Source organism: Microcebus murinus, chromosome 12, assembly GCF_040939455.1.
Source record: "Microcebus murinus isolate Inina chromosome 12, M.murinus_Inina_mat1.0, whole genome shotgun sequence".
Lineage (NCBI taxonomy): Eukaryota > Metazoa > Chordata > Mammalia > Primates > Cheirogaleidae > Microcebus > Microcebus murinus.
In genome coordinates, this window is record NC_134115.1 from 35,101,862 (window position 1) to 35,126,093 (window position 24,232).

Here is a 24,232-nt window from a genome sequence, read left to right on the forward strand (position 1 = left end):
GGCGGGCATGATGGCGCATGCCTGTAGTCCCAGCTACTTGGAAGGCTGAGGCAGAAGGATCCTTTGAGCCCAGGAGTTTGAGGTTGCTGTGAGCTAGGCTGACGCCATGGCACACTAGCCCAGGCAACAGAGTGAGACTCTGTCTTGAGAAAAAAAAGAAAAAAAAAAGCAATGACAAATGTCACCTGTTGGATGAGACTCTAATATTTGATGAAATTAGCTTCTAATAGGAGTTAATACCCTCAAGAACCTATATCGTCTGAGGAAGAGACAGGAGCCTGAGGCTTTCTGAGGGTCTAAGGCTAGGAGAGATCCACTAAGGATGCTAACTGCACACCCAAAGGGAATTTTTTTTTTTTTTTTTTTTGACAGAGTCTCACTCTGTAGCCTGGGCTAGAGTGCCGTGGCGTCAGCCTAGCTCATAGCAACCTCAAACTCCTGGGCTCAAGCAATCCTTCTGCCTCAGCCTCCTGAGTAGCTGGGATTACAGGCATGCGCCACCACACCTGGCTAATTATTTTTCTATATATTTTTAGTTGGCCAATTAATTTCTTTCTATTTTTAGTGGAGACAGGGTCTATCTCTTGCTCAGGCTGGTTTCAAACTCCTGACCTTGAGCGATCCTCCGGCCTCAGCCTCCCAGAGTGCTAGGATTACAGGTGTGAGCCACTGCGCCCGGCTGGCATCCTAGTTTTTAAGTGATCTACTCCAATCCTATTCACTGTGTAAGTCTGTAATTGCTTAGATTTTGAGATTTTTTTTTAGGACTGCATATTTGGAGTTATTGCAGATACGCCCAGTTAGAAAGGCAATCTCCTGGTTTCTATTCTACTGAAAAGAACAGTATGCTCCTGGGGGAAGGGGTGGAGGGAAACAGAAGAGTCTTCAGGATACTAGGAGGTGACTGCAGGGGGTGCCTCGGTGGGGGAGGGCTGGGGATGCCTGGGGCACTCAGAGAGCTAGGTGGGGCCAATACACCTGGAACCATGCTGGGCAGAGGGATGGAGGTGCTCAACCTGCCTTCCTCCTCCTCCGGCTGTTCTTCAGCTTTCTCTTAGTATTATTATGAAAACGATTTTAACTTTGCCGATTTCTGGAACAAACTTTGAGAACCACTGCTCCAAAAAAATCACTGCCTGCATAACTTAGAGCAGGGCCTTAGCCCGTGGAGAACCTGCGGCCTTCTCGTTTCAAGATTGTCTTTTTTTAAACACCATAGGAAGTAAGAAAAGCTTCATCTTTCTCTGCCAAACCTCTTTTTTTTTTTTTTTTGACACAGAGTCTCGCTTTGTTGCCCAGGCTAGAGTGAGTGCTGCGGTGTCAGCCTAGCTCACAGCAACCTCAGACTCCTGGGCTCAAGCAATCCTCCTGCCTCAGCCTTCCCAGTAGCTGGGACTACAGGCATGTACCACCATGCCCGGCTAATTTTTTTCTATATATTAGTTGGCCAATTAATTTATTTCTATTTATAGTAGAGACGGGGTCTCGCTCTTGCTCAGGCTTGTTTCGAACTCCTGACCTCGAGCAATCCGCCAGCCTCAGCCTCCCAGAGTGCTAGGATTACAGGCGTGAGCCACCCCGCCCAGCCACACCTCTTTTAATAAAAGGATTTGTTCTGTAAAATTTGGATTCAGTCAAAAGGCCACTTGTGTCCTCAAGGCTGCAGGTTCTCCACCCCTGATTGTGATTTTGTCCTTATCACTGTCTTGTTGGCATTTGCCCTTTAGTCTGCAGAGGATTCCTTTCCAAAAAAGAACAGAACATAGCTAGTAACTAAACATCAATTGTTGATGATAACCTTCACTTGAAAGGAAAAAACCCAAAATTCTTGAAAAGGTGTCAGGATATCAACAGAAGCTTCCCAAGCTGAAAACTCATTTGAAGAGGCCCACCAGCAAAATAGGAATGCAGGCCAGGCGGGTCACATCTGTAATCCTAGCACTCTGGGAGCCTGAGGTGGGCGGTGAGCAAGTGAGCCTGCTTGAGGTCAGGAGTTCGAAACCAGCCTGAGCAGGAGTGAGACCCCGTCTCTACTAAAAATAGAAACAAATTAATTGGCCAACTAATATATATAGAAAAAATTAGCCGGGCATGGTGGCACATGCCTGTAGTCCCAGCTACTTGGAAGGCTGAGGCAGGAGGATTGCTTGAGCCCAGGAGTTTGAAGTTGCTGTGAGCTAGGCTGATGCCACAGCACTCACTCTAGCCTGGGCAAGAAAGTGAGACTCTGTTTAAAAAAAAAAAAAAAATAGGCAACTCTCTGATGAAGGGGCTGGGCAAAATCAGGAAACACTAAGAAAATACTCTAAAGTCAGTGGAAAATATATTTGCTATGGTATAGACTAAGAAGGAAATGTAAACACATCTGTAGAGACAGGATAGATCTTCCACCCACCCACAGCAACATGGTTGTACTTTTTGCCCAGGCTGGATGGAGTGTAGTGGCGCAATCAGCTCACTGAAGCCTTGAACTTCTGGGCTCAGTTGACCCTCCCACCTCAGCCTCCGGAGTAGCTAGGACTACAGGCACCTGCCACCACACCTGGCTCCATATATATACATATATATGTATATATATATATATGTATTTTTTTTTTGAGATGGAGTCTTACTTTGTCACCTGGGCTAGAGTGCTGTGGCATCAGCCTAGCTCATAGCAACCTCAAACTCCTGGGCTCAAGGATTCTTCTGCCTCAGCCTCCTGAGTAGCTGGGATTACTGGCAAATGCCACCATGCCCAGCTAATTTTTCTATTTTTAGTACAGATGGGGTCTCACTCTTGTTCAGGCTGGGCTTGAACTCCTGAGGTCAAGCATTCCTTCCACCCAGAGTGCTAGGATTACAGGCATAAGCCACTGCACCCGGTGGAGAATTTTTTTTTTTTTTTTTTTTTGAGACAGAGTCTCACTTTGTTGCCCAGGCTAGAGTGAGTGCTGTGGCGTCAGCCTCGCTCACAGCAACCTCAATCTCCTGAGCTCAAGTGATCCTACTGCCTCAGCCTCCCGAGTAGCTGGGACTACAGGCACGGGCCACCATGCCTGGCTAATTTTTTGTATATATATTTTTAGTTGGTCAATTAATTTCTTTCTATTTTTAGTAGAGACGGGGTCTCGCTCAGGCTGGTTTCGAACTCCTGATCTTGAGCAATCTGCCCACCTCCGCCTCCCAGAGTGCTAGGATTACAGGTGTGAGCCACCGAGCCCGGTGTCGGTGGAGAATTTTTTTTTTTTTTTTTGAGACAGAGTCTCGCTTTGTTGCCCAGGCTAGTGTGAGTGCCGTGGCGTCAGCCTAGCTCACAGCAACCTCAAACTCCTGGGCTCGAGCGATCCTTCTGTCTCAGCCTCCCGAGTAGCTGGGACTACAGACATGCGCCACCATGCCCGTCTAATTTTTTATATATATATCAATCAGTTGGCCAATTAGTTTCTTTCTATTTATAGTAGAGACGGGGTCTCGCTCTTGCTCAGGCTGGTTTCGAACTCCTGACCTTGAGCAATCCGCCCGCCTCGGCCTCCCAGAGAGCTAGGATTACAGGCGTGAGCCACCGCGCCTGGCCTATGGTGGAGAATTTTTAATGTGTTCATTGCCAGTGACTACAAAGGACTTGAAACATCAATATGTATATAACATAGCTGGGAAGGCTAAAAGAAAAAGCCTATTTATGCTAATGAAATTATTGTAATTATATTCTAAGTTATTGACAACCATGGGGAAAAATAAAACATCTGAATAAAGAAACAAAAGATTTAAAGAGAGAAAACTCTTTTAGTTGCTGAAATTCTTAAGGGTCAGTGGGAACCAGAGGAAAAAAAAAGCTCAGTTTCTTTTCCATCTGTTTTTGCCTTCAAGTTTTCCCCTTTTCTAAAACAACAACAAGTTTTGTAGAAAATCAAAGTGAAGTTTCATAAGTTTTATTCTTCCATCTATTAAGTGAAACCAACCTGTATGGTCCATTTGTCAAAAGGTGTGAAAGAGGGTTGATGTAAAAAATACATAAAAATCAACATACTAGCCGGGTGCGGTGGCTCACGCCTGTAATCCTAGCTCTCTGGGAGGCTGAGGCGGGCGGATTGCTCTAGGTCAGGAGTTCGAAACCAGCCTGAGCAAGAGCGAGACCCCGTCTCTACTATAAATAGAAAGAAATTAATTGGCCAACTAATATATATAGAAAAAATTAGCCGGGCATGGTGGCGCATGCCTGTAGTCCCAGCTACTTGGGAGGCTGAGGCAGAAGGATTGCTTGAGCCAGGAGTTTGAGGTTGCTGTGAGCTAGGCTGACGCCACAGCACTCACTCTAGCCTAGGCAACAAAGCGAGACTCTGTCTCAAAAAAAAAAAAAAAAAAATCAACATACTAAACGTTTGAAAGGCTTTTACATTTGAATGTCACACATTAAAAAGTGCACACATCATGAGCATACAGCTTGTTGAATTATAACAATTATTACCACGCAGAACAATAATCTGCATGCCTTTTTCCTCCCAATCATTCTACCCCTCTTTCTCCTCTTCAAAGTTAAGGGTATTTTGCCTTTTAACACCATGAAATAGTTCTGCTTGTTTTTCATTGTGATATACCTTAAAAGAAATACCTTAAAAGAAATATGGTTGCCCAGTAATCCTGTTAGCCTTAGCTTAATTAACCATATTCCATCTGTCCTCACAATGCTCATCCCAGTAAGAAACGGGTTCAAGGGCGTGGTAAGTGGTGTTCAGATATTTTTAAAAAGCTGAAATCTGTATATTATAACAGAAAACTCAGCATATTAGACAGCCCAGGTTTGCTCACTGGTGTAAAGATCTGCCCAATCTTAGCTGAGAAGACGTTAGAGGAAACGCCACAAGAGACCCAGCTGGGAACTCTGCAGGAAGTTCAAAAAAATCGTTCGGCTTTGCAAAACATCTGATGCTCAGCCATCTGTCTTTGGCAGCATAAGGGCTTAAAGGTCTGTGTGGTTCCTTCTGACACCTTGGAAGGCGGAGTTACAGAGCAGAAGCAAGTTGCAGCAAGCTAACTTATCTAAGTTTTTAGGAGCCCGAGGCATCTGCATCTCTACTTACTCCAATTCGGGCTACTGTCATCTCCACTTCCGGAGGGACCCCAGCCTGAGATTCCTATTGGGGCCACACTTATGCCTCCCCATCTTAAGCGCACACAGGCACAGGGCGGCTTGTGCCCCCGCGTAGGTGACGAAAACACGGGACAGTTTCACTTCCAGAGACTAACGACACGGTCTATTGCTTGAGAGTTTTGTTTAAGGGTTGGGATACGAGGACACTCTGCGCCCACGCGGGATCTCCCATAGTGGGAAGGAGGCGCAGAGGCTCTGGCCACTGGGTGGAGGGAGAGCCAGCACCGGTCGCTGTCATTGCTGGCCAGCAGCAAGCCCCGACTTCCTCTCCAGGCTCTTCAGGGCATCCTGAGGCCCCACCCATGGCAACGCCACTCTGACGTCCGCGCGTCGGAGGCCGCCATAGGGCCGCGTCGGGGCCCAGGAGGACGTGTGGCGCGTGGGCTCCAGCGAGTCCAGCCCTGCGGGAACCCAGTAGGCGCTTCCGGGCAAGGTTCTGTGCACCTGTTCCCTCCTTCTGCTCAAGTATCTTCCCCCTCTGGGAAGAAGGGGACATGCTCGTCTCCAGAGATCAAGAAGATACACGACAACAATCCTAAATTAAGTACAGCGCGCGAGATTGGGCCCAAAGCAAGAAGGTGCCGGGCACCTTTAAGCTGTTTAGAAGCTCACGTGACTCACTAAGTGCCGGGCCCCAGCGGTCACGTGACGGCGCGCGCGCCCCCGCGCGGAGAGAGCCGGTCCGTGCCGCGCGCGCGCCTTCGCCGCTGCCTCCCACCCACCCCCTCGACGGGAGGGTGAAGAGCGGCGGAGTGATCGGCGTCTGGGACCCTGTGCGCGTGCGCGGCGAACAGCTGTCACCTAGTGCGGAACAAGTCTCCTGAATTTCCTAAATCTCGCTGGGCCAGAGGCCACCGTCTTCCTTCTCATCCTCTTCCTCCGGGTCGTGTCCTCGCCCCCACCCGCGCGCCAGGTAACCGCTTTTCCGGACTCCGGGCGATGAGGGCGGCGGGGGGAGGGGCCCGGGCGGGCTTCCCGGCACTGCCCCCTCCGCGCGGGGCAGCGGGGGCGCGGGCGTCCGGGGGAGCGGAGTCTGTGGGGCAGAGACGCTCCGTCCGCGACTGCCGTGCTGGGGAGTGAGCGGCCGGCCATGGTCGCAGGGAAGGGAGGGGGGAGCCAGTGACAGCCCGCCCCGGCCCTTACGTGGGTTCGGTCCCCGCGCTCCCCATTCTCCCGGGAGCCGGAGTCGGGGTCGCGCTCCTCGGCACGGAGGAGCGCGCGGGTGGTCCGGGGATGCGGACTGCTTCCCTTGTCGCTCCCAGCCGGGTCCGCAGCGGACTCCAGGAAGGCCGGGCCTGGTGCACCCCTCGGGGCCCTCCCTTCCCTGGGACTGTCACGACCTGCGGGGGGAGAGTGGGAGCTCCTCTCCGGACCACCGGTCGCAGGCGGCCAGTCCCTCTTTAGGGTTCGTCCTCAGCCTTCGCGGCTGTCCTTTTGGTGTTTCTTTTCCCCGCATGGGACCATTTCTTCCTGCAGTGCCCGGAGGAGCCACGATGTGGTGTAGACAGTGAGTGCTTAATAAATGCGAGTTGGATCAGGGCGCGTGGACTGCCAGGCACAGAACGTGGCGTGGGGCGAGGATGTGGAGGAGGGGGCCAGGCAGGCCAGGGCTCCGGGCTTGAGATTGGAGTTTTCTTCGGCGCCTAGTGAAACCAGCAGGCTCGATTCGGATCCTTTCTGCGTGGACTCGAAGCCAGTCTCCCTCTTAGGTGCGCGCTGCAAGCCTAAGCTGGCTGGCTTTGGTTGTGGGCAACGTCCAGGAGGGGTTTCGTCAGTTTCCTCCTTCCGGAAAACACGGCGCAAACTTTTTTTGTACGTGATAAACTACCCTCGCGAGGTGATTTATCAAGCACTGCTTCGAAGTGTAGGTTAGAGTTGCAGTCAGTTCACCCTTATCCTGGTGAAAGTTTCTGGTAGTCACGGTCTACTTCGGTTCAAACCAAACTTTGCCCTATTTCACCCATTTGAGTTTGCGGTATTTTTAATTTTGGGCAACTTGGCTTCACTGTTTCTGTGGCAACGGTTACTAATATTCTAATTTCGAAGCGTTCTGGTTGAAAATTAGTGGTTTTAATTTTTAAAGGTCCGTTTTTACTATGTAGCACTCCTTTGAAATCGTCACTCAAGTTTCCTTACTTTGCCAACCAACCGTCCACGCTTTGTTTTGGAGTGTCTTACAATGTAATGTGGTTCCGGTTTTTTAGGCCCTCTTTCTCCCAATTTTAGTGGTATGAAAAGTTTGCACATAATCTTTACAACACCCACAAGCTGGAAATATAATAATTTTTATTAACAGACTTTTAAAACATTGAACACGCACAAATGGTTTTTTAAAAAAGTTCACTAACCATTCTCTAAGAACCAAAATTTTCAGAAGCTGAACAGGTAATTTAAAAAAACGAAAGTTTCTTGGGCCGGGTGTGGTGGCTTACGCCTTTAATCCTTGCACTCTGGGAGGCCGAGGCAGGAGGATCGAGACCAGTGTCAGGAGTCCGAAACCAGCCTGAGCAAGAGCGAGATCCCGTCTCTACAAAAAATAGAAAGAAATTAGCTGGACAACTAAAAAAAAATCTAGAAAAAAATTAGCCGGGCATGGTGGCACATGCCTGTAGTCCCAGCTACTTGGGAGGCTGGGGCAGTAGAATTGCTTGAGCCCAGGAGTTTGAGGTTGCTGTGAGCTAGGCTGATGCCACAGTACTCTAGCCTGGGCAACAGAACCAAACTCTGTCTCAAAAAAAACCAAATTCCTTGGATTTAAATTTCAATTTATGAATGAAAATCTGGCAAATTGAGTTCTCTTTTGAACACTTTCACTGAATCACCCAGGACTGGGTTAGGTACCCTGGCGTATGGTCAGTGAATTTTTTCCTTTTCTCTCTTTTTGTAATGCCTTACCCTCTCGCCCCCCTCTCCCCCCTTTTTTTTCCGCCAGGGTCTTGCTCTGTTGCCTGGGCTATATAGTGCAGTGGCATCATCATATCTCATTGCAGCCCTCAGACTTCTGAGGTGAAGCAATTCTCCTGCCTCAGCTTCCGAAGTAGCTAGTATGACAGGCGTGGGTCACCATACCTGGCTAATTTTTCTATGTTTTGTAGAGAGTGGCACTTGCTCTTGCTCAGGCTGGTCTGAACGCCTGGCCTCAAGCAATCCTTCCACTTCTGCATCCCTGAGTACTAGGATTACAGGCAAGAGCCACGGCCCAGCCTCTAATTGTCTCTTGATTGGCTTTTCTCCCCTACTAGAACTTGAGGACAGTTTCTTTCATTTTTTTCCTTTGTTGTATTTCCATTATTTACCATAGTGCCTGAGGTGCTCAAAATATCCTCTTTCTGTCTCCTTTAAAAAATAACAGCTTTATTGAGATGCAGTTCACTTATGTAAAATGTACAATACAGTGGTTTTTAGTAAATGCATAGAATTGTGCAACCATCGCCACAATCAGTTTTAGAATTTTTTTAAAGTAAAAATTTGTTTGGAGACAGTGTCTCGCTGTGTTGCTCAGGCTGGTCTCAAACTCCTGGCCTGAAGTGATCCTTTCTCCTAGGCCTCCCAAAGTGCTGGGATTACAGGTATGCCCCTGTGCCAGGCCGGTTTAGAATATTTTTATAATCCTCAAAAGAAACTGCTCCAATTAGCAGTCATTGCCTATTTTCCTCCAGCTCTCTCCCCCCCAAGCCCTAGCAACCACTAATCTGCTTTCTGTCTCAATAGATTTGACTATTCTGGACATTTCATATAAATGAAATCATATACTATTTGGTCTTTTGTGACTGGCTTCTTTCATTTAGCATAATGTTTTAAAGATTCATCCATGTTGCGTCTTGTATTGGTACTTCATTCCTTTTTATGACTGAATAATATTCCATTCTGGATATATCACATTTTATTTATTCATTTATCAGTTGATGGACGTTTGGGTTGTTTCCACTTTTGACTGTTATGAGTAATGCTGCTATGAACATTTGTGAACTACTTTTTGTGTGGACATGTTTTCTTTACTCTTGGATGGAATTGCTGAGTTAAACTTTTTTTTTTTTTTTTTGGTTGAGATAAGATCTTGCTGTGTTACCCAGGCTGGTTTTGAACTCCCAAGCTTACACAGTCCTCTGCCTCAGCCTCTTGATTAGTTGGGCCTATAATTATACACTACCGTACTGAACTCAAACACAAACATCTTTTGAATGTATGCATGAGCAAGGAGGGATACTTAGTTTTGGGGATACTCTCTTAAGGCCTTGGAGCGGCCTATTGACTTTTCCCTGCTTTACTACCAAGTCTACTTCTCTGGAGACCAGAATTCTCTGTGGGTCTGTGTCCTGTGGCTAGTGCTTCATTTTTCTTTTCTGGATGTCATTAAGATCCTCCCTTTCTGTTAGCACAATCTTTCTTCATATTGCTCATGATTATTCCCTTGATATTCATTTATTATATATTTATTAGGGATATAGTAATAAAACAGGTACATTTCATACCCTCATTAAGGTCAATGTCTAATGCAGGTTTCTCAATTTTTAAAAATTTATGCTCCCTTTTGTTAAATATTAATATTTAATGCTCCTCCCCCAACCCTTATTTCTGATACGAATTTCTTGGGAGGTATGCCATAGTTAAAGTCCCTGTACTTTTTTTTATCACTAGCAATCTAGACAGTTTTGTGGAGCTTAAAATATAAATATAAACATTGTCTTTTTTGCTTCTCCCCACACTAAAGATTCCCTACATCATTGTCACCCTCCCTGCCCTTTGGGAGTTACTGATACATTGGAGAAGATGCTGATCTTCTAAATCCACACTTGCTGAGCCTAATCCCTTCTCCACACAGAGGTCAGAAGAATTCTTCTAAGGAGCCTATCTATCCCCACCTCATCCTCTTTCAAGGCCTTTTATTCTGAGGAATAGTGTTAACTCTCAGATCTGTGTGTAGGGCTTTGCCTAGCCAATCTCCTCTTTCCTGCCAAACTCATCTTCCCAGTTCCCTGGATGGGCTTTTTACCCAGCTCATACTTGCCTTCCCTCTACCTAGTCTGCTACCCGACCTGCACTTCTCAGTCTGGTTAGTTCCATTTTATCCTTCAGAAAGCTCAGCTCAGTTGTCACTTCTTCCAGTTAGTCTTCCCTCAGTCCCACACACTTGACATAGCAGCATTCTGTAATCTCCTTCATAGTCTCAGTCACGCCATCACTTGTATATCACTCTTCCCTTCTCACTCTCATGAATGCACAGAGATAGGTTCACACAAAAATATTGACAATAGTTAATTACTTCTAGGGGATGGAATTAGGGCCAAATTGTTTCCTTCATGTTTATGTGCATTTTCTCCCATGAATCAGCATTACTGTTTCGAATAGGGAAAAAAGTTAATAAAAATCTGTTTTTTAGAAAATCTGGAAAACAGAAGATAGAAGAAAATGAAAAATCAACAGTTATTTCCATTTTCCATTTTAGTGAATTTCTACTAGGTTTGTTTTAATAACCTATATCAGATTTTTAGTATAGCTTCAGCACCAAGCTTTTATTTCACTTTGATTTTTTCTCATATTAGTCAGAGACTTCTAGAGAATGGTGAGGATACTTATCAGTTAGTTGCCTAGATGGAATTTCTAGTATTGAAATTAAGCTAATTCTTCGAGAACAGAATCTAGCCTCTGAGATTATTTAGGGTGTTAGAACTAAGTTTGTGCTAAATGATTCATTTCCCTTTTTTCCTTGAGAAATGTTCTGATCAGTACGTTTGTATGTTTCATAATACAGAGATTTTCCTTGCACAGTTGCTCATTATTAATATTTGTATTGTTTTATTTTTGCTGAGTGGTTTATTCTGCATAGTAGTGAGTAGATTTCTTCAGTAGATTAACACCTACTATGTGCCATGGACTGTGTTAAATATGGAGCGTATAGGGTGAACACAATAGACAAGTGATTTCCTGAAATTTCATGAAAGTGGATTATTTTAAGAGTGTGAATGTTTAGTTACACTGTTTCACTATATTTTCAGATACACAGTGGCTTCAGCTAGTATGGTATTTATGAATTACTACTGCATGGAGCCTTTACAATTTATTCTGGATTCTTCTGAGTTTGTATTTATTGTATATTACGATGGGTAAATATTTAAGGAGCAGAATAGTGTGTTGTCATTATTCTGTGACTTCTTTTTTTATATCTCCATCCAGTTCCATGTATTAATTTGGCATATTTACTTGTTAACTATAACAAATGGAACTCTAATCTTTTCTCTGAGCCTTGCTTCTCTGGAATTTCTCATGCATCTCATCCCATTTCATTGCTTAGACAGGAAACCCACAAGTTATCTCAGACACTTCATGGTTCCTCAGCCTTTAGGTCCAAACCATCACTAAACCTTGTCACCTCTCCTTCAGAAATATATGTAGGGATTAGTCGGCTTGTCTCTGTCTCCAGTGCATCATCCCAATATCCACTCCACCCTTTCTTTAATCTCTTCTCTGCCTGATGATCTTTTTTTTTTTTTTTTTTGAGACAGAGTCTCACTCTGTCACTGTAGCTGGAGTGCAGTTGCATCATCATAGCTCACTGCAACCTCAAGCTCCTGGGCTCAGGTGATCCTCCTGCCTCAGCCATGAGTAGTTGGGACCATAGGTATGCGCCAGGCTAATTTTTTTTCTATTTTTGGTAGAGACAGGGTCTCCATTTTGCCCAGGCTGGTCTTGAATTCCTGACTTCAAGTGATCCTCCTGCTTTGGCCTTGCGGAGTGCAAGGATTATTGGCATGAGCCACCTGGCTGGGCCCCTGATGATCTTTTAAAATGGAAATTGCATTATTCTCATTGTCCTTGGGGCATTCTGCAATGTCTTTTTCTGTCCTGAGGTCTGTGGAAATCTTATCTCGATGGTTCCACTTTTCCTCCCTGCCCATTGGCTTTTCTTTTCCTCAAAGTGTACAATACTCTTCCCTAATATGCTGTTTTCTGTCTGGCTCACTTTTCTTCCCATTTCCCTCTTTTCCCTACATTTTTCTGATGTCTACTTGAATGTATTTCCTCAGAGAAACCTGATCTGCCACCCATTTCTCTTCCCCAATTTAAATCAACTTCCCTAATGATAATCTATCTTAATTCTCTGTTTTTCTATAGCACTTCAGCACAGTTTGTAATTATATATTTATGTGATTATTTGATTGTTTCCAGACTGTAAGAATTCTACAACGGCAGGGACCAAGTATTTTTATTCACTCTACTGTACCATCACACTTTTGCCTCAGCAGCATTACAATATAGGTGTTCAGTAAACATTTGTTAAACAAATTAATGATGTTTTCATATATGAAAAAATTGAAGAAATTGTAAAATCAGGATACACAGTGGGAAACCCATCTTATCCATCATGACTCAACACACACATACATACATAATTAAGATGAAAATTTCACAAAACAGTACTCTACCACCTAGACTGTACTTTTTTTTATTAATAACAATTTTATAAAAATTTATAACTTTATTTCTTTTTTTTACATTAAAGAAAGAATGCCAGTATTCCAAAGGACTGTACTTTGATATTTTTTATTTTGTTCTTTATCACAATTATAAAAATATTAATATAACCTAAATTGGGTAAAACTGGAGTTTGAATAGCACAGCTCTAAGGTAATACAAGGAAAATGCTTCATTTTCATCAGCCATCTTCTTTGACAAAGAATTACTATTTTCTCAGTCTTGTCTGATGGGAAGTACAAGTATAGCTTTAAACACCACACACCCTTCCCCTCATTAAAAGAAATGATTATTGCTGGAAAGCTAGTCCTACCTAGAAGTTCTGGCCTGTTCTCAGGTATTTCCCCAAGGAGGGGGTTGCTAAGGGCAGGCTGAGAAAAATTTAAACCTCATTGTCACTTAGGTCTTTTCTGGCTGTTTTCTCTGGGCCACTGATAGTCAGTACTCTTCCACCCTGCTTGGCTGAGCTCATTTCAGGTATGTGGTCAGTCACTGAATTTTAAGGCTGGCCTCTCTTCAGGTTTTTTTTTTTTCCTTTTTGAAACAAGGTCCTGCTTTGTTACCAGGGCTAGAGTGCAGTGGCACCACTGAAACCTTAAACTAATTTTTCTATTTTTTGTAGAGATGAAGTCTCTGTATGTTGCTCAGGCTAGTGTTGAACTCCTGGCCTCAAGCAATCTTTCCATCTCAGCTTCCCAAAGTGCTGGGAATACTGGCCTGAGCTACCCACCCTGCCTCTCATCAGTTTTGTTTTCTCAGTTTATTACAAACTAAAGTTCCAAAAATGATAATGGAGATCAAGGCAAACCAATAAGTATGTGTGAATGTATGAATTAAGGAGCCTGGATGGGTAAGGGTGCCATGTTCCCTGGACCAGTGGAGCTGTGTTTCTCATAATTGCTCATGTACCAGAACTTTCCTATAAGGTAGGCTCTGCACTGTCTGATCCCCCTGTGGAATACTGGTCTCTTATAAAGTATTTAGCCTACTAAATATTAGAAATAGCCTACGTGCCTAACAAAAGGGCTGCTTTAATTGAACACTTTGCTGTGATATTCCCAACTTGGAAGAATATTTAAAAATGTTGGAAAATTCTAAGCCTTCTATGTTTAATTAAAAAAAAAAAAAAGCACCATGCAAAATTGTATACATTGTATGATCCCAGTGAGTTTATCAATGTTTATATCTTTAGAGAAGATAGACTATAACTTTATAATAAATAGTATTGATAATTATATTAACTTAATAATAATAAATATTATTAACTTTCTTGGTCTTGGTGGTGGGACTTTTTTTTTTGAGATAGAGTCTTGCTGTGTCACCCAGGTTGGCATTGTGGCATCATCCTAGCTCACTGCAACTTCAAACTCCTGGGCTTAGCCCTTTGCACTCGCTTGCTTTTTTCTCGATTCCTTTATTCTACTCAGGATTTAATTTTTTAAATACCCCAGATTTTACAAAGTATGGCAGTAGAATAAAAAACTGGAGTCTTTTCATACAAACTTATTTGGATTTTTTTATATTTCAAATTATTGATACATTCAAAGAGTAATTTTAATCTCTATAATTTTTCATGGTGTGATATTTTTTGAAACATTCACCCACATGAAGACCTGGTTTACATTCACATGTTTTGCAGATATAAATCATCTCTCTTCTTCCTCCTTTGATTTTTCTGTTAGAACAAACAACACAATCTTTGTGTTTTTTGTTAGGGTGAGGTGTGATTATATGGAGCTTTCCATCTAAACATTGCTCTAAGTTAGTGGATAATAATCTACCCCTGGAAGTTAGTGTACCATCTCTGCATTTACATTTTACTTGTCCTTTCATGCTAATGAAAACAAGAAAAGATACTGGAAAAATAGACAAAAATCCCCCTTCCGCCCATGGTGAAACTACGTGTTGAGTGTGGCTCAACATACGAGCTGCTACCGATGCTAACCGTGGAGTCACACTCGACATCCAAGTGCAAAGGGTTAAGCCATCCTCCTGCCACAGCTTTCTGAGTAGCTGGTACCATGAGTGCGCACCATGATGCTCAGCTAATTTTTCTATTTGTAGAGATGAGTTCTCCCTCTTGCTTAGGCTGGTCTCAAACTCCTGACCTCAAGTGGTCCTCCCGCCTAGGATTACAGGCGTGAGCTACTCACTATGCCTGGCCAGGATTGGTTTTTTGAGAATGAATATTTAACAGAAAGATTCAGTTAAAACAATTTTCTATATATTAATATGTGTATTTGCAAATAGGAGAAATAATACCTTTACTAAAATGCTGGATAGAGTGCAGCTTACTACTGGCTATGTTTTGGGGACTGACCCCTGCCAGATGTGGTGTATATTTGACCATCGTAATATGTAGTCTTATAATCTTGTATTGCACAGTAAATTATGTTTCTGCTCCTAGCCTCCATTGCTTGCCTTCCCTAAGCTATTAAAGCCTAACCAACCTTGTTTTTCATCTTTTTGATGAAATAGGATTCCATTTTTCCCCTGCCCTGCTCAAGCATGTTGGTAATGGGTGTTCCCTTATGGTTGCCTATAGCACCATGATTTGGAAAGTCTTTTTAAATTTCAGATCTAGCCTTTCTGAGTCATAGAAAGTCTTAATATCACTTATTATTTTGGGTGAATTAGGGATTATACAGGTGATATCTTCTTTCTGTTAAATTTGGAAAATGTGGCTAGGTGCAATGGTTCATGCCTGTAATCCTAGCATTTTGGGAGCCCGCGGCAGGAGGATTGCTTGAGGTCAGGAGTTGGAGACCAGGCTGAGCAAGAAGGAGACCCCCATCTCTACTAAAAAATAAAAAAAGTTAGCCAGGTGTGTGGCTTGTGCCTGTAGTTCTAGCTGCTTGGGAGGCTGAGGTAGGAGGAAAACTTGAGCTCAGGAGTTTGAGGTCCCTGTGAGATAGGCTCATGCCACAGAACTCTAGCTCAGGGGACAAGAGCAAGACTCTATCTCAAAAATAAACAAACGGTTAGACAAACAAAAACAACAAAAAAAGGGGAAAAAATTTGGAAAATGTTTACTTAGCTAGTAGGACTTAAACAAAATTGATGAGAACATAGTGATATTTTAAAATGTGTAATTATCAGTACGTTTTCCTAAACTTACATTTGAAATTCTTTAGTTTTTTAGCACCAAAACATTAGTAGAGTAAATGAAATATTTAAAATTACGTGAAAATATATAGTACAGGGTAAGTATCCCTTATCTGAAATGCTTAGGACCAGAAGTGTTTTGGATTTTTTCAGATTTTGGAATATGTGCATTCCTTACCAGTGGAGCATCTGTAATACAAAAATTTGAAATCTGAAATGCTCCAATGAGCATTTACTTTGAGTGCCATGTTGGCATTCAAAAATTTCAGATTTTGGAGCATTTCAGATTTTGGAATTTGGAATGCTCAACCTGTATTTGATAACTGTACAGAAAGCTGTCCTTCTAAATATTGATTTACTATTTACTGGAGAAAGAAGAGGAAAACTTTTGAAATTTAAGAGAAATGTTGAAGTTAGGACAGTTGGCCACACAGATAGGACCTTTGGTGGGGGCCTGTGTGTGTGTAGGTGAATATTTTTAGGGGGCTATCATAGTCCTCTCAGTTTTAGCATTGCAGATTCAGAAATTTGAACTTTTCTAATTAACTGAGAGTGTCAGGCATTGGAGGACTAATGCCCTCAGTTTCATTCCCTAATTAAACTCACAAGAAGGATCAGAACCTGGATCCCAAGTACATGTGTCTGCTCTTCAGAGTTCTTTTTAGAAAGTCTTGGTCCCTGGGAAAGCACATGAGTGATCACGCATTGTTTTGTGACAGGTAGGTTGCAGCAGATGGATAATGGGTAGTGTTGAAAAGGGTGTTTTTCACCTGCTGGGCTTCCCTGACCCTTAGGAGTATTCATTTCTGCTCAACATTCTTCTTTTCCAGTACATGTTCTCATGTTGAACAAGGGTAAAGAAGCAAATAAATTCCTTCACTTTGGCTTTCTTTTTATCTCCATCTTTCAATTTGTTTTTGTACTAGACATTTGCTTAAAATCCAGTGCTGAGTACATACTTGGTCTGATCATTAGTATCTTGTTGCTTTTGTTCTGTTTTGGGAGTTCATCTTGGGTATTTAGCATGGTCACAGGCGTACCTTTGAGTGGGTGACTGAAGGTATAAGCTTATTTTTTTGGTCAGGTAGCTGATCTCATTTTGGTTTTATCTGTTTAATTTCTTTCTTTTAAGTCAACCTAAATGTCTATCAATCATCTGTTTAACTTTTAAGAGAAATCCTTGCTTGACATTTGGGCACTTTACTGACACTTCAGTCTATAACATGCAGGCTGCTTTCATTAGCAGGGAAGAATCTGGCTCTGCAATAGGCAAATTCATTTTTCTTTTTTGATAATTTATTTTTGTTTATTTAAAAATCATTTATATAAATATATAATATTTCTTTTATTACTTTTGAATAGTCAGTACAAAGTATGCAAGTGCAAAATTCAGAAGATATAATAGAGTAAAAAGTACATATTCTCACTTTTGGCCTTCAGGCAGCTTATTCCCTCTCTCTGGCTAATCACTGTTAAACAATTTTAAACAGTTCCTTTTAGGGCTTTCTAGAAATGTTCTATATGTGTATATATACACACTTTTTTTTTTACACAAATGGTAGTATCTACACTGCTGTTAATTTATTTTTTAACTAATTTTTTTTTTCTTTTTGAGACAGAGTCTTACTCTGTTGCACGGGCTAGAGTGCTGTGGCATCAGCCTAGCTCACAGCAACTTCACACTCCTGGGCTCAAGGGATCTTCCTGCCTCAGCCTCCCGAGTAGCTGTGGCATATGCACTACAGGCATATGCCACCATGCCCGGCTAATTTTTTCTATATGTATTTTTAGTTGTCCATATAATTTCTTTCTATTTTTAGTAGAGATGGGGTCTCGATCTTGCTCAGGCCTGTCTCGAACTCCTGACCTCCAGTGATCCTCCCATCTCGGCCTCCCAGAGTGCTAGGATTACAGGCATGAGCCACCACGCCTGGCCCAGATTTCATTTTTTAAAAGTTCTTTTTTTCTTTTTTCTTTCTTTCTTTCTTTTTTTTTTTTGAGACAGAGTCTCGCTTTGTTGTCCAGGCTAGAGTGAGTGCCATGGCGTCAGCCTTGCTCACAGCAACCTCAAACTCCTGGGCTCAAGCAATCCTCCTGCCTCAGCCTCCCGAGTAGCTGGGACTACAGGCATGCGCCACCATGGCCGACTAATTTTTTTACATATATTAGTTGGCCAATTAATTTATTTCTATTTATGGTAGAGACGGGGTCTCGCTCTTACTTAGGCTGGTGTTGAACTCCTGACCTCGAGCAATCCACCTGCCTTGGCCTCCCAGAGTGCTAGGATTACAGGCGTGAGCCACCGCGCCCAGCCTAAAAGTTCATTTTAATAAGATGTCAGTATTCAGAGAGTAGTTTATGAGGACAGCTCTCAGTATCATGCTGTTGAAGGAGTTTTTGCAGATGGATGGACTCAGTGCCTCTCCCCCTTCCCCAAGACAGGCAAATGGAGAAAGAAAGGGTAAATGGAGACATTGGTTTTGTTTTTAACAACAAAGAAAAATTATGATTCAATCAGACAAAATAGGGCCTATATAGAGTTTGTTTTTATGAACATTAATAAGAGTTTGAGGCCGGGCGCGGTGGCTCACGCCTGTAATCCTAGCACTCTGGGAGGCCGAGGCAGGCGGATTGCTCAAGGTCAGGAGTTCAAAACCAGCCTGAGCGAGACCCCGTCTCTACTATAAAAAAAAAATAGAAAGAAATCAATTGGCCAACTAATATATATATATAAAAAATTAGCTGGGCATGGTGGCTCGTGCCTGTAGTCCCAGCAACTCGGGAGGCTGAGGCAGCAGGATTGCTTGAGCCCAGGAGATTGAGGTTGCTGTGAGCTAGGCTGACGCCACGGCACTCACTCTAGCCTGGGCAAGAAAGCGAGACTCTGTCTCAAAAAAAAAAAAAAAAAAAAAAAAAAAAAAAAAAAAAGAGAGAAAAAAAAAATAAGAGTTTGGTATTGTATTTATTAAAATCATATTTTATAATCAAGGAAAAAGTGTTGGGGGACAGGCTGTTATTTTACTTTGTGCTTATGTCATGATTATATTTATGTTTACTATACATATTTGAGACTTTGAGGAAAATTAAATTTATGTAGTAGACATTTAAAGTACTTTTAAATGCATTTGCATTGTCATGGAAGCTGTGTATTGGTATCAGGATTAAGGAATAAATGATCAACAAATATCTTTGCAGAGTACTGCACACCATCCAATACTGCATATAGGATGAAAATACACCAAATCCATTTCCCTCAAGCTTGGTCTTTTGGATATGTAGCTACCAACAAATGTGAAAATTGCTATAATTCTCTAAAAGAGTGTTTCACATTCATTAATAATGAACAAAGCAAGGACAGTCAGATTATTGTGTCTGGTGTTTTCTATCCTCTTGTTTTCAATATAACTGATACGAATGGTTTAAGTGAATCTTTTGGAATAACATTAAATTGCCTTTAAATATGATTTCAAAGTATTTCAAATTTTAGGCATCATTTTTTATACTTAAAACTAGGAATGAGTGATTTACATGCCTCCCATGAGTTCTTCTGATAGTAATCTCAAATGTAAAAGTAATTGGGTTTCACTGTTGAGCTGCTGGAAGCAACGATGATGCGGGTTCCAACCTGGGCGTCCAGTCTGCTCAGGGCAATGTGGCCGTGTAGGGGCAGTCCAGAAGTCGGCAAGGGGCTTGTTGCCCATGGAGCGCTAGCCAGAAGGCGAGGCTGAAGCTGGTGGTGGTTGCCAGGAAGCTGTAGCAGGTTCTGGGGCCAGGCGGACCTGGACCTGGTAGAGTCAGGGAGCTTTTGCCAGGTACTGGGAAGGAAGCTTTCCCCTTCCCAGGGCCTCAGATAGAGACAGTGCAAGCCCAGTGGGCTTTTAGTGTGAATTTACAATCCTGTGAAATGGAAGTTTTGGAATCTGTTGAAATTGCTCTCTTTGGCTTCCAGTGTATTTATCAATCCAATTGCATAAAAATAGGGATTTAGAAAGTGAATTAAGTTTCTAAATTCATATTCGCAGGAGAACAATCTCTCTTTTCCAGCAGAAATATTTGTTGGCCTTAATTGCATAACTTTTTGTTCGTCTAGACACAACTTTTAGTGTAGTTTTGTAGTTTTCCTAAAAATTGGAATTAATGCAAAATTAAGTTTTTTCTTAAAACTCGCATTTACTGAAAACTTCAGAATTTCTCATTTTACCTCCTTTTCATAAGGGTCACAGATTTCTCACAAATAGTGTTAAGTTTGCATGTTTTAAAAATGATTTTTATGCTTCTGATAACTTTTAAATGCATTTTTGTTACACATTTATAAGTTTTACTCATATTCAGATTAGAGGTTATATTTGGCTTCAAATGTAAAATAATAGGTTTGGAAGGAGAATCCATCAGTAAAAATATTGATCATATTTAATGAGTATTTTTTGTATATATATTTTTGAATCAGAGGCTCACTTTTTTGCTGGGGCTAGAGTGTAGTGGTATTATCATAATTCACTGCAACTTGAAACTCCTGGGCTAAAGCAATCATCTTGACTCAACCGCCCTAGTAGTTGGGACTACCAGCGCACACTACCATGCCTGGCTAATTTTCCTTTTTTTTTTTTTTTCAGAGACAGGGTTTTATGATTTTGTCCAGGCTGGTTTTGAACTCCTGGCCTCAAGCACTCCTCCCACCTGGTTCTCCAAAAGTGCTGGTATTACAGGCATGAGCAGTGGTATTTTTCTATTCTGAAAAAATAAACCTAATGCTAGGATGCTATTTTCTCTGCTTTGTGATCATTGTCAGGTACTTTTCTATTAAACCTAGCATTGGTGGGGCACAGTGGCTCACCTGTAATCCCAAACTGATTTCTTATTTAGAATTGCTGCTGTAGGCTGGTGTGTGGTGGATGTTGGTAAATTTTCTTGGCCCCTGGGGTTAAAGATACATTTATGCCAAGATTTCCTATCAGATCAAAGGGTATTGGTAGGGTGCACAATGTGCAAACGACTTTCCACCACAAATTGCCTTTAAATGGTAATGTAATTGTTGATGTTATAGTTTATTAAAAGTTAAAAGTATTTTACCAAAGGAGCTAAACTTGATTGTCCATTTAATCTGTAAATTTATAGCTCTTTACAGTTGTGTTATTGTTTATGTAATAGAGTAAGATTAAGGGAAAGAGACCTAAGCTAATTGTTTCCGTTGTAAGGGCTTGGATACAAATGCATAACTCAACCCTAGGCATTTTAATTCAAATAATGTCACAAAATACAATGAAAAATCTGTTTAAAGTTCTATGGATCCTATGGTGGGGTGTTCATTGGGCATGCAGGTATGTCTTCCTTTAGGTAAATTTAATATAAAAATGTGGAAATGCCAGAATTAAAAACTGAAAGTGATTTGTATACCTAAGGATTCTTCAACTTAAAGATTAGTTTTAGCACAGAATTAAAAAAATTTCTTTTTCATTTATTTATTTTTAATTTATTTAATTTATATTTTTTGGCTATGCTAATCTTCTGTATCGTTCCAATTTTAGTATATGTGCTGCTGAAGTGAGCACAGAATTCAACAATTTCTTGGTTTAATTTGAAGTATATTTTAACTTGCCAGGTATTTTCAGAAATATGTTAGTTGTATTGATTATTTCATTTTAAAAAAGGTTTTATGTAATGCTTGAGGCATGTATTCACCTGGATATCGCTGTGCATTTCTCTTCTATCTTATCCATCTTCTCCACTTGGCAATTCTGACCTGGTTTTCATGTTCAATATTCCCTTGCTTTAAAAAAAAAACACAAAGGATTTATTTTGTATACATTTATTTTATTTATTTATTTATTTCTGAGACAGAGTCTCACTTTGTTGCCCAGGCCAGAGTGAGTGCCATGGCGTCAGCCTAGCTCACAGCAACCTCAAACTCCTGGGCTCAAGCCATCCTACTGCTTCAGCCTCCCGAGTAGCTGGTACTACAGGCATGCACCACCATGCCCAGCTAACTTTTTATATATATATTAGTTGGCCAATTAATTTCTTTCTATTTATAGTAGAGACGGGGGTCTCGCTCTTGTTCAGGCTGGTTTCCAACTCCTGACCTTGAGCAATCCGCCTGCCTGGGCCTCCCAGAGTGCTAGGATTACAGGTGTGAGCCACCTCGCCTGGCCTGTATACATTTATTCTTAAAGAATATTCTATGTAATTTCATCAGGTTGAATGTATTATGATTTATTTAATGGTTCTCTTATAGATTGGCATTTGAGTTGTTCTCAGGTTTCATCTGTTATAAAAATGCTGCAGGAAACATTATTGTACAAGTCTGTTGTTTAACATAGGCTAGAATTTCTCTAGGCCCTAGCGCATGGCTTTTGAATGGCAACACTCCTGACATTTTTGGGGCTGGATGATTCTTTGTTGTGGGCACTTTCCTATGAATTGTAGGTTGTTTAGCAGCATATCTAGCTTCTACCCATTAGAGGCCACTAGAACACCTCCAGTTGTGACAGAAATGTCTTCAGGCATTGCCAGTGTCCCTAAGGGGACAAAATCACCACTGGTTGAGAGCCATTGTTACCTTTGATCCATGAACAATTGGAAATTATTTTTGTGTGCTCCTTAACCCCCATAGAAAACCTCATCTTTCTGTGGCTCAAATCCCATTTATCTTCAAGGCTCATCTCAAACCCACCTTTTCTCTTTTATTATTATTTTAATGTATATATGTATTTTTTTAAATGGATGGAATGGGCTGGTCTCAGTCCCTAGGCGACCCGGGGTCCGTCAAACCCACCTTTTCTTTTGTAGTGTCCACCTATGGTGTTTTCTTTTTCCCAGGAACCCCTGTACCATTTATGTTTGTACCTTCAGATTGACGGTGAAGTTTATACTTCCTCGAATTGTCTTGTCAGCTCTGCTAAGATTCCTCACCCTTCTGTATTTTCACATTCTGACAAAGAGGAAAGAATCTGCGGTCAATTGTTCTATCTTTATTGCTGTTGTTGTTTTCCTTCTGATTTTGGTCCACCCGGGCAGCTGTCTGGGAGGAATTCTTTTTACTTTTGGCTTCTCGTATCCAGAGCCAGATGGAAGTAGGCTGTAAACATCCTAGCCTCCCTTTACATCTTCCTGCCCTTTCAGTTCTCAGCAAAACCCCAGTAACTCCTAGATTTTATCTTTTTAAAGCTTTGTGATTTTGGGTGAGTTTTTAACCTCTTGATATTCATACTAAGTGCTTAAAAGTTAGCTGCCTCAGCTGATAGCAATGCAAAGATTCTTCTTCTGTGCTTCAGCTAGGCTATCTCTAGGGATTGATGGGAGGAGTCTTAGGATGACCATGTGGTCTACCTCACCTTATGTTCTATAGTGGGCATAGCTCTTTCTGTAGTAATTTCTTCTTTTTTTTTTTTTTTTTTATTTTATTTGAGAAGGAGTCTCGCTCTGTCACCTGGGCTGGAGTGCCATGGCATCAGTCTAGGGCACAGCAACCTCAAACTCCTGGGCTCAAGCAATCCTCCTGCCTCAGCCTCCCAAGTAGTTGGGGCTACAGGTGCACGCCACCATGACTGGCTAATTTTTCTGTGGTTTTTTTTTTTTTTTTTTTTTTTTTTGAGACAGAGTCTCACTCTGTTGCCCTGGCTAGAGTGAGTGCCATGGCGTCAGCCTAGCTCACAGCAACCTCAAACTCCTGGGCTCAAGCAATCCTCTTGCCTCAGCCTCCCGAGTAGCTGGGACTACAGGCATATGCCACCATGCCCGGCTAATTTTTTCTGTATGTATTACTTGGCCAATTAATTTCTTCCTATTTATAGTGGAGACGGGGTCTCGCTCTTGCTCAGGCTGGTTTCGAACTCCTGACCTCAAGCAATCCGCCTGCCTCGGCCTCCCAGAGTGCTAGGATTACAGGTGTGAGCCACCGCGCCCGGCTTTTTTTTTTTTTTTTTTGAGACAGAGTCTCATCTCACTCTGTTGCCCGGGCTAGAGTGCCATGGTGTCAGCCTGGCTCACAGCAACCTCAAACTCCTGGGCTCAAGCTATCCTCCTGCCTCAAACCTCCTGAGTAGCTGGGACTACAGGCATGCGCCACCATGCTCGGCTAATTGTTTCTATATATTTTAGTTGGCCAATTAATTTCTTTCTATTTTTTTTTTTAGTAGAGATGGGGTCTCGAACTTTTGACCTTGAGCGATCCTCCTGCTTCGGCCTCCCAGGATGTTAGGATTACAGGCGTGAGCCACTGCACCCTGCCTAATTTTTCTGTTTTTAATAGCGATGGGGTCTCTCTTGCTTAGGCTGATCTTGAGCTCCTGATCTCGAGTGATCCTCTTGTCTCAGGCTGGCCTAGCTGGTCTCCTGAGCTTAAGGGATCCTTAAGCGATCCTCCTGACTCTGCCTCACAGAGTGCTGGGATTACAGGTGTGAGCCATCATGCCCAGACTGTAGTAATTTTTGAGATTGCTCCCTTATTATGTAAGATAAGGTGGTTATATCTCCTTCCTCCTTATTGCCTTCAAGTCACTGAAGTTAAATAATTTTATCTGCAAA

The 24,232-nt window shown here is 42.3% G+C and overlaps 1 protein-coding gene across 3 annotated transcripts in view; it reads left to right on the forward strand.

The window, feature by feature from the left end:
• Positions 1–5,515: 5,515 nt before the first annotated feature.
• The window catches only part of KDM4C (lysine demethylase 4C), a 367,466-nt gene continuing 348,749 nt past the window's right edge, over positions 5,516–24,232 (forward strand). The window contains exon 1 of one of the 3 annotated variants that reach the window (XM_012738388.2): positions 5,516–6,044. The gene's annotated coding sequence lies outside the window, so the exon portion shown is untranslated. Of the gene's footprint in view, positions 6,045–6,206; positions 6,639–24,232 lie in introns of those variants that run through there. The other 2 variants (XM_076008693.1, XM_012738394.3) reach the window with 2 other exon arrangements.